General features: G+C 46.7%; 1 protein-coding gene across 5 annotated transcripts in view; it reads left to right on the top strand.

Moving 5' to 3' along the window:
* The window catches only part of CLIP-190 (Cytoplasmic linker protein 190), a 162510-nt gene that overhangs the window by 38679 nt on the left and 113831 nt on the right, over positions 1 to 10000 (top strand). For all 5 annotated transcript variants that reach the window (XM_076181206.1, XM_076181196.1, XM_076181189.1 and 2 more), the window contains exons 2-3: positions 8978 to 9037; positions 9903 to 10000. The exon at positions 9903 to 10000 is cut by the window's right edge and continues 197 nt beyond it. The gene's annotated coding sequence lies outside the window, so the exon portion shown is untranslated. The remainder of the gene's footprint in view (positions 1 to 8977; positions 9038 to 9902) is intronic.

Below are 10000 nucleotides of genomic sequence, written 5' to 3'. Positions count from 1 at the left end.
AATATACGAAGGTATTGGTCGAACTCACTTCGAACTCCGCTCATGAAAGCTCCCAAGGCGCCTTCGTCCTCGAAAATATACGAAGGAATAGGTCGAACTCACTTCGAACTCCGTTCATGAAAGCTCCCAAGGCGCCTTCGTCCTCGAGGGTATACGAAGGAATCGGTTCATGAAAGCTCCCGAGGCGCCTTTGTCCTCGAGGGTATACGAAGGATAGGGTGTGTGGGGGTTGGGGGTTAGGGGTTGGGGGGGGGGGAAAGACACGAAATTGAGTCTTGGTTCTGAGAAAATTGATCGAACGGAGGAGGTAGAGGAGGGGTTGGGGTTGAGGGTAAAGGGGGCAAGAAGGCGCGAAGGGGATAAATCAAGTGAATGGAGGAGGAGGAAATGGAGGAAAATCAAACTAAAGAAATCAGAGAGAGAGAATCACGAGAAGGAAAATTCCAAACCGAATTCACTTCCAACAATTTTGAAGCTTGAAAACCACAAACTCGATTTTCTAAATTTGAAGAAGAAGAAAAATAAAAATCACCTCAAGGATGATATTTAAAGAGGTAATTTATCATTTGAAAAACGGTGAGTGGCAGCTGTGGTAAAAAAAAAGAGAAATTAAAGGAATGAGTAATGTTTGCGTAAGCAGACAACTCGTTTGCACAGATTCAGCTTCAGTGAACAGGTGGTAGCCCATGATGACGTCACCATAAGATGACGTCACCAATATTTCAGAAAAATATATTTAAACACGATCCTCCGTCAGCTCTTTTTTATATGCGCATATTTGTAACACACACACACACACACACACACACACACACACACACACACACACACACATACATTCAAATATATATATATATATATATATATATATATATATATATATATATATATATATATATATATATATAGTGTGTGTGTGTGTGTGTGTGTGGGTGTGTGTGTGTGTGTGTGTGTGCAAACACACACATGCATATGTAAATATTTTACGCATATATCTACAAAATCACATACACATATACCTGTGTATATATATCTTCACATACACACACACGTACACACGCACATGTAAATATTTTATGCATATATCTACAAAATCACATACACAAATACCTGTGTATATATACCTACACATACACACACGTTCGCAAGCACGCATATATATATATATATATATATATATATATATATATATATATACATATATATATATATATATTTATATATATTTATATATATATGTGTGTGTGTGTGTGTGTGTGTGTGTGTGTGTGTGTGTGTGTGTGTGTGTGTGTGTGTGTGTGTGTGTGTGTGTGTGTGTGGTGTGTGTGTGTGTGTGTGTGTGTGTGTGTGTGTGTGTGTGTGTGTGTGTGTGTGTGTGTGTGTGTGTGTGTGTGTGTGTGTGTGTGTGTGTGTGTGCGTGCGTGCGTGTGTGTGTGTGTGTGTGTGTGTGCGTGTGTGTGCGTGTGTGGGTGTGTGTGTGTGGTGTGTTTGGTGTGTGTGGTGTGTGTGTGTGTGTGTGTGTGTGTGTGTGTGTGTGTGTGTGTGTGTGTGTGTGTGTGTGTGTGTGTGTGTGTGTGTGTGTGTGTGTGTGGAGTTGAAAACGACAGCATTTTTGTTGTTATCTAACATGTTTCTGATGTTTTCAATATCTCTGATGGCATATACGCACACACACACACACACACACACACACACACACACACACACACACACATATGTACACTGTGAATATATATATATATATATGTGTGTGTGTGTGTGTGTGTGTGTGTGTGTGTGTGTGTGTGTGTGTGTGTGTGTGTGTGTGTGTGTGTGTGTGTGTGTGTGTGTGTGTGTGTGTGTGTGTGTGTGTATATTTAGATAGATATACAGATAGATGGATATAGATAGATAGATGGGTAGATAGGCATAGACAGATAAATGGAGAAAGAGAGTGACAGATAGAAAGAGAAGAAGATAGGTAGGTAGTTAGACAAGTCGATAATCATATATGAAGATCCGATTCATCGGATGTGAAGTTCACCCAAAGCGTTTAGAGTTCAAACAAGCGAGAGTTGGTCCAAGAAAAAAAAAATCTTAAAGAATGACTCGATCCTGTAAAGCTCACCTAAGTCAATACGGCCAGGTAGAATGCACACACACACACACACACACACACACACACACACACACACACACACACACACACACACACACACACACACACACACACACACACACACACACACACACACACACACACACACACACACACACCAAGTTTTCTATGACTCCATTGTATCCCAAGAATAGAAGGGCTCAGAGACGGGGCCTCATGAGCGTAGCTTATATCTTATTTATCACACACACACACACACACACACACACACACACACACACACACACACACACACACACACACACACACACACACACACACACACACACACACACACACGCACGCACGCACACACACACACGCACACACACACACACATACACACACACACACGCATACACACACACACACATACACACACGCGCACGCACAAACGCGGTGACCCCTCTCCGCTCTTCTATGCGTCATGGTTTGCAAAGTCTCGCTGACTCACCCGTACCCCCCCTCTCCCCCTCTCCCCCTCTCCCTCTCTCCCCCTCCCCCCTCTCTCAGTAATCTTCTCCTACAAATAGTATCTTTTCCATTGACCACCACCACCGCCACCACCACCACCACTCTGCGCGCGAAGCTCCACCAACCACGACTCCACCATATTTCGCCCCGTCAGGTACCAACCCTCATTACGTTTTCGTTCAGCTCCGCATCCCGTTTTCTTCGTCTGATCAACTTTTGTTGCTGATCTCAGTCACTCCCCTCTCTCAAATCCCCTTTAATCCCTCCCTCCTGTCCTTCCTTTCCTCCTTACCTTCTTCCCTCTTTCCCTTCCTCCCTCTCTCCCTCCCCTCCCTCCCCTACCACCACTCTCTCTTTCCCTTTCTCCCTCCTCCTCCTCCTCTTCTCTCTCTTTTCTTCACCCCCTCCCTTCCTTCTATTTCTTCCCTCCCCCCCCTTTCTCTCTCTCTCTCTCTCTCTCTCTCTCTCTCTCTCTCTCTCTCTCTCTCTCTCTCTCTCTCTCACTCTCTCTCTCTCTCTCTCTCTCTCTCTCTCTCTCTCTCTCTCTCTCTCTCTCTCTCTCTCTCTCTCTCTCTCTCTCTCTTTCACTCTCTGTCCCTCTCTCTCTCTTGGGATTACAGCTCGGCCTCCTTCCTCTCTTCCTCCTCCCACTTCCCCATCCCTCGGCCTCTTCTCCAACACCACTCTCCCTCCTTCCTCCCCCCCCCAACACCTCCTCAGTAAACATCGTCTCCATCCAGGTATGACCTGACCGTCGGACCTTCGCCTGGAAACCTCATACCTCAACATTACACAAGAACGTAAGAATGAAGGAGTCTGCAGGAGACCATAAGTTCTACACTAGGTAGTTCCATGTTCATTGTCACCTGTCATCCCTGTCCATAAAGTTATACAATCTCTTAAAATAACCCATTGTCTCAGCGTTCACTACATGGTTACCAAACTTATTCCAATCATTACCCATTCTATTAGTAAACCAGTTCTTGTCTAGTCTCTTCCTCCTCACCGGTACTTCTCCGGTGCCCTTCCCGGTACCTCTCCGGTATCTCTAACAACACCTTCCCCTCCCCCCTCCCCCTCCCCCCTCCCCCCTCCCTCCCTCCAGTACCCCGGTATTGATCCCTTCAATACGGCGGCAGCTAAGGATTTTCTTGAAGCTTAGCGATGTTATAGAAGAAACTTACGGGGCTTAGCCTCGGGCGAAACCTCACTGTCTTTGAAGTGAATAAAATCATTTGGCGGCAGCTGGAAAGAAATTCTATAACGGTAAACACTTTTTTTTTCTAGATTTTCCCTAACCTGAGTGATTGTCCTACGGACTCCGTGCAAGATACACCCACCGTCACCCACCCCATCCCCCTCCTCCTCCTCCTTTTCCTCCTCCTCGCTCACTCACACACCCCCAAGTACCTGCTGTCATCCCATCTCCTGGCAACGCCCTCCTCCTCTTCCTCCTCTTCCTCTTCTTCCTTCTTTTCTTCCTCCTCTTCCTTTTCTTCTTCCTCTTCCTCCTCCTTTTATTCCTCATCTCCCTCTCCCTGTCCCTTTTCTTCCTCCTCTTCTTCCACCCCCTTTTCTTCCTCCCCTTCCTCTACCTCCTCCACCTCCCCTTCTTCCTCTTCTTCCTCCTCGTTTTCTTCCTCTGGCTCTTTCACCACCTCTTCATCCCTTGATCTCTTCCTCTCTCTTCTTTTCTTTTTCCTCGTTTTCTTCTTCCTCCTCCTCTACCTCCTCTCTTTCCTACCACCCCCTTGGGCCCTTTGTAAGAGAAAGAGAGGGAGGGGACCTTCCCTCTCCTTCCCTTCCCTCCCCTTCCCTTTCCTTCCCTTCCAATTCCTTCTCTTCACTTTTTTTATCCTTTGTAAGAGAGAGAGAGAGAGAGAGAGAGAGAGAGAGAGAGAAAGGCGCCCTCCTCTTCCCTCCCCTCCCCTTCCCTTCCGTTCCCTTCCCCTTACTTCTTGGTCCCTTTGAAAAAGAGAGAGAGAGAGAGAGATAGAGAGAGAGAAAGAGAGAAATAGAGAGGCGCTTTATACTTCCCTTTCTTTCCCTTCCCTTCCCTTCCCTTCCCTTCTCTTCCCTTCCCTTCCCTACCGTTCCCGTTCCCTTCGTGGGCAAAGAGTCCACTCGCCCCTCCCCCCCCCCGACTCTGTTCTTTGTCTTCTCCCGATTCCGCTCATCCGACCCTCTCTTTTCATTTCCGGCCTCCTCCTCCTCCTCCTCCTCCTCCTCCTTCTTCTTCTCCTCCTCCTCCTTCTTCTTCTCCTCCTCCTCCTATTCCTTCTCCTCCTCCGCCTCCTACTCCTCCTGATCCTCCTACTCCTGATCCTCCTCCTCCTGATCCTCCTCCTCCTGATCCTCCTCCTCCTGATCCTCCTCCTGAGCATCCTCCTCCTGATCCTCCTGATCCTCCTGATCCTCCTCCTCCTCCTTCTCCTTCTCTTCCTTCTTCTCCTCCTCCTGATCCTCCTCCTCCTCCTCCTGATCCTCCTCCTCCTCCCCCTCCTCCTTCTTCTCCTCCTGATCCTCCTCCTCCTTCTCCTCCTCCTCCTCTTCCTCCTCCTGATCCTCCTCCTCCTGATTCTCCTCCTCCTCCTCCTGATTCTCTTCCTCCTCCTCCTGATCCTCCTCCTCCTGATTCTCCTCCTCCTCCTCCTCCTCCTCCTCCTCCTCCTCCTCCTCCTCCTCCTCCTTATTCTTGTCCTCCTGATCCTCCTCCTCCTTCTCCTCCTCCTCCTCTTCCTCCTCCTGATCCTCCTCCTCCTGATCCTCCTCCTTCTCTTCCTCCTTTTGTTCTCAGATTCCTCAGTTCTCCTCCCGTCTCACGGGCGCCAACCTCCTCCTCGTCCTCTTCCTCCTCCTCCTCCTCCTCTTCATTTTTCATTTCATTTCTATGTTAAGCACATGAGGTAACTTATCCTTCTCCTCCATATATGGTGTTCCATAACAATATATTTACATTCGTTCTCCTCCTCCTCCTGCTCTTCTTCCTCCTCCTCTTCCTCCCACTCCTCCTCCTCCACTTTCTCCCACTCCTCCTCCTCCCCTCCTCCTCTCCTCCTCCTCCTCTTCCTCCCACTCCTCCTCCTCTTCCACCTCCTCCTCCTCTTCCACCTCCCTTGCATGCCTCTCCCGAAGACCCCCTTCCTTACCAGGTGGCACTCAACCCATGTACCCTTCCGGCTGCCGCCAAGCGATTTTATTAACTCCCGTGGCACCCCCCCCACCCCCTCTCCCCCCTCCCTTTCCTCCATAGGGGGATGCTGACTGTATACATTTCACGCAGTCAATACTTCAGGCACTTGGATGACGACACCCTTACGGACCTGAGTCACGCAGCGATCTTTTATGTTTGGAGGGATCCAGCTCCGCTTCGGCGCCATAGTGTCCCTCGAGGACAGAAGCGCTGGTTATCGGCCACGAAATCCAATACAATTCTCTCCCTCCCTCCCTCCCTCCCTCCCTCTCTCCTTCCCTCTCTCCTTTTACTCTCTCCCTCCTTCCATCCCTCCATCCCTCCTTCTCTCCTTCCCTCCTTCCCTCCTTCCCTCCTTCCCTCCTTCCCTCCTTCCCTCCTTCCCTCCCTCCCTCCCTCACTCCTTACTTCTCCTCTTCTCTCCCTCCCCTTTCTTCCCTTCCCCTCCCCTTCCCTCCTTCCCTCCTTCCCTCCCCCTTCCCTCTCCTCCACTCCCTCCACTTCCCCTCCCCTTCCCTCCTTCCCCACCGGGGAATCTCAACAGCTGATCGATTCTGCCGTCCAGCTGATCTTGCGTCCTTGATTCTGAACAAGTTGCCCCATCCATCCATCCATCCACCCCATGTCTACCTGTCCTCCCACACTCACAGCCCTTCTCCTCCTCCTCCTCCTCCTCCTCTTCCTCCTCTTCCTCCTCTTCCTCCTCCTCTTCCTCCTCTTTCTCCTCTTCCTCCTCCTCTTCCTCCTCCTCTTCCTCCACTTTCTCCTCTTCCTCCTCCTCTTCCTCCTCCTCTTCCTCCTCCTCCTCCTCCTTTTCCTCCTCCTCCTCTTCCTCTTCCTCCTCTTCCCTTTCCTCCTCCTCCTCTTCCTCCTCCTCTTCTTCCTCTTCCGCCTCTTCCTCCTCCTCCTCCTCCTCCTCTTCCTCCTCTTCCTCCTCCTCTTCCTCCTCCTCTTCCCCTCCTCCTCCTCCCTCAGACTGCCAGTTCCTCCTCCAGGGAAGAGTACCTCGTCAGGAAGCAACTTAAGCAAGACTCGAACAAGACGACATGACGTCATGTCGGACGGGCTCGGACAAGGCGATATGACATCACTCGTGAACTCCGCCCGCGCGTGTACAGATTTTTTTTTTTTTTCTCTACCCACTCGCAAAAGGAAGAGGAGAAGAGGGAGGATGAAGAGGTACACCGGGAGCCTCCCCTCCTCCTCTTCTTCCTCCTCCTCTCCCTTATCCTTCCCCCCCCCCTCCAAATACTTGCGACATCAAAGTTCCTGAGCAACGCCCTCCCAGACCAGAGCAGAGCAGGGCAGCCCACTTGAGCAAGCTTGATTTTGCTTGCTTCTGTTTCTTGTACATATCCTCCTGAAATACGTGTATTTCTACATCCTTCTCTCTCTCTCTCTCTCTCTCTCTCTCTCTCTCTCTCTCTCTCTCTCTCTCTCTCTCTCTCTCTCTCTCTCTCTCTCTCTCTCTCTCTCTCTCTCTCTCTCTCTCTCTCTCTCTCTCTCTCTCTCTCTCTCTCTCTCTCTCTCTCTCTCTCTCTCTCTCTCTCTCTCTCTCTCTCTCTCTCTCTCTCTCTCTCTCTCTCTCTCTCCGTCCCATAAATAAACACACGCACACCCACTCACGAGCGCGCGCGCGCACACACACACACACACACACACACACACACACACACACACACACACACACACACACACACACACACACACACACACACACACACACACACACACACACACACACACACACACCACCACCACCTTTGCCCTTAGTGCACGGAAAGCCATCCGAAGATGCCACGCGCGGACCTGTATGGGCGTGAATTTGATTGACAATGATTCCAGTGTCAATATTTTTCATTATTGACAATCCTAACGCGGGCAATTTTATTGAAAAAAAAAGAATATTTTCCTTTCATTTCGTTTGATTTATTCATCTGTCTATTCATTCGTTTATTCATCGAATTTATTCATTCTATTCATATATTTATTTATTCACTTATATTAATTCATTTTATTCATCTGTGTATTTGTTTATTTATGTATTCATTATATTTGTATATATTATTCATCCATCTATCATTATTCATTAATTCATATTCATTGATTTCATTTTTATCTATTTAAGCATTTATTTCTATTTTTACTTTGTAATTATTATTATCATTATCATCAACTCTCGAATATTTTGGGAAATAAAAATTACGCGAGGCAATCTATATTATCCGTAGAGACCTATTCTAGATCTTGCGATGAACGCCCTATGGTCGCACGGAGCCCGAGGAGAGAAGCGCTGGAGGGATTTTATTTTATGCAATGTCATCCTCTTTCATTAAAGAACGATGACGTCATGGGTTGTGACGTCACTCTACCTCCCACGGTGAATCATGACGTCATGTTTCTGTTAAGTAACAATGACGTCACACAAAGATGACATTGCGAAAATCACGTCGCATGAAGTGACGTAATAAGAAAGGTAAACAGTACAAAACAGAGATGAGATTACAAAGCAATGAATAAATGAATATGAAAGGAAATAAATAAGAATAAATGAAAAATGCTTCCAATTTTACATCCAAATTCCAAAATTCAACGACAACGGTGTGGTACCTTTATCCGGTGATAAATGACAGCCATAGGATACAATTTATTTATTTATCTATTTATTCGCTTATTCTTATAATATTTCTAATCACAGCGTTACACTAATCTTAGATTTGAATCTTGCAACGCGTCATCATCTATATGAAAACGTTATGACGTCATGAATAGGCGAGGTGACCCCCAGGCTACCTCAGGTCACGTGACGTTATGTCGGCCGTTTCCTTCCCGAAATGAAGTGACGCAGGCAAGGTCATCATATCAAGACAGCAGAGCAGGGCTAATAGTAATGGGTTTAAACTGGACAAATTTAGGTTTAAGAATAAAATAGGCAAGAATTAGTTTACCAACAGAGTAACCATGTACTGAGCGCTGAAACTATCAGTTGCTTTAAGAGAAGATAAGATAACCTATAGATAGGGACGACAGGCGGCAAAGGACATGGAACTCCCTAGTGTAGGCCATATGGTATCTTGAAGTCTCTTTCATTCTTACGTTCTTGTGTTGACCCCTGAAGAAAGAACGACCTTGTTAAGTTATCGCTAACTGGATTCTCGTTCTCTCTCCGTCAGATCGCAGGACGAAGCGGCTTGGCGGTTGGCTACCTCTGCAGCTGGAACCAGACGGGGCAGGTGGGTGGCTGGATTGGCAGGTGGCTCTCCTTTTGGCTTTGTCTTCGAAGAATTAATTTATTTAAAATATTCAGTCAATTTGGAATTTTGAATTGGTTCCGTTCAGCCTAAATTATACAATTATGCTTAAGTAGATACCCATTATATGTATATGCGCGTGTATATATATATATATATATATATATATATATATATATATATATATATATATATATATGTGTGTGTGTGTGTGTGTGTGTGTGTGTGTGTGTGTGTGTGTGTGTGTGTGTGTGTGTGTGTGTGTGTGTGTGTGTGTGTGTATGTGTGTGTGTGTGTGTGTGTGTGTGTGTGTGTGTGTGTGTGTGTGTGTGTGTGTGTGTGTGTGTGTGTGTGTGTGTGTGTGTGTGTGTGTGTGGATACATATATGTATACATACATATACATATATATATATATATATATATATATACATACATACATACATATATATATATGTATATATATATATATATATATACATATATATATATATATATATATGTATATATATATATATATATATGCTGTGGACAAATATTGCATATCACTCGATGTTAGCACCAAATCACTATGGTCGATGAGGCATTTATCATTTTATTCTGGCTGCTGCCAAGCCATTTCATTTATTAAATGGAGATCCTGGCTGCAGCTAGGCTTTTCCATTCATTCCCGTCACGCTCTTTCATTGGAAAAAGGGGATAATTCTCTAGACTTCAGAGGGACACATTTCAGCTGAATAAAATCTCCCGGCGTCATCCAGGATATATGCCTTATAAGGGACATCGGTCCGTGATGGGGTGTGTCCGAATATTTGCCAAGATGACTCATGGGATCTTTCCTTTTCCAGTTCCTCCACTCCTGAAGGAAATCCTGGCGAGGTCGCCACTCCTTCTGACCAAGGGCGAGAAGCGAGCATTCGGAGGCAGCGGAACAGAGAGAGAGGGA

This window comes from Oratosquilla oratoria, chromosome 3 (assembly GCF_046742065.1).
Source record: "Oratosquilla oratoria isolate Oo_2021 chromosome 3, ASM4674206v1, whole genome shotgun sequence".
Classification (NCBI taxonomy): domain Eukaryota; kingdom Metazoa; phylum Arthropoda; class Malacostraca; order Stomatopoda; family Squillidae; genus Oratosquilla; species Oratosquilla oratoria.
This window is presented reverse-complemented; position numbering and strand designations above follow the sequence as displayed.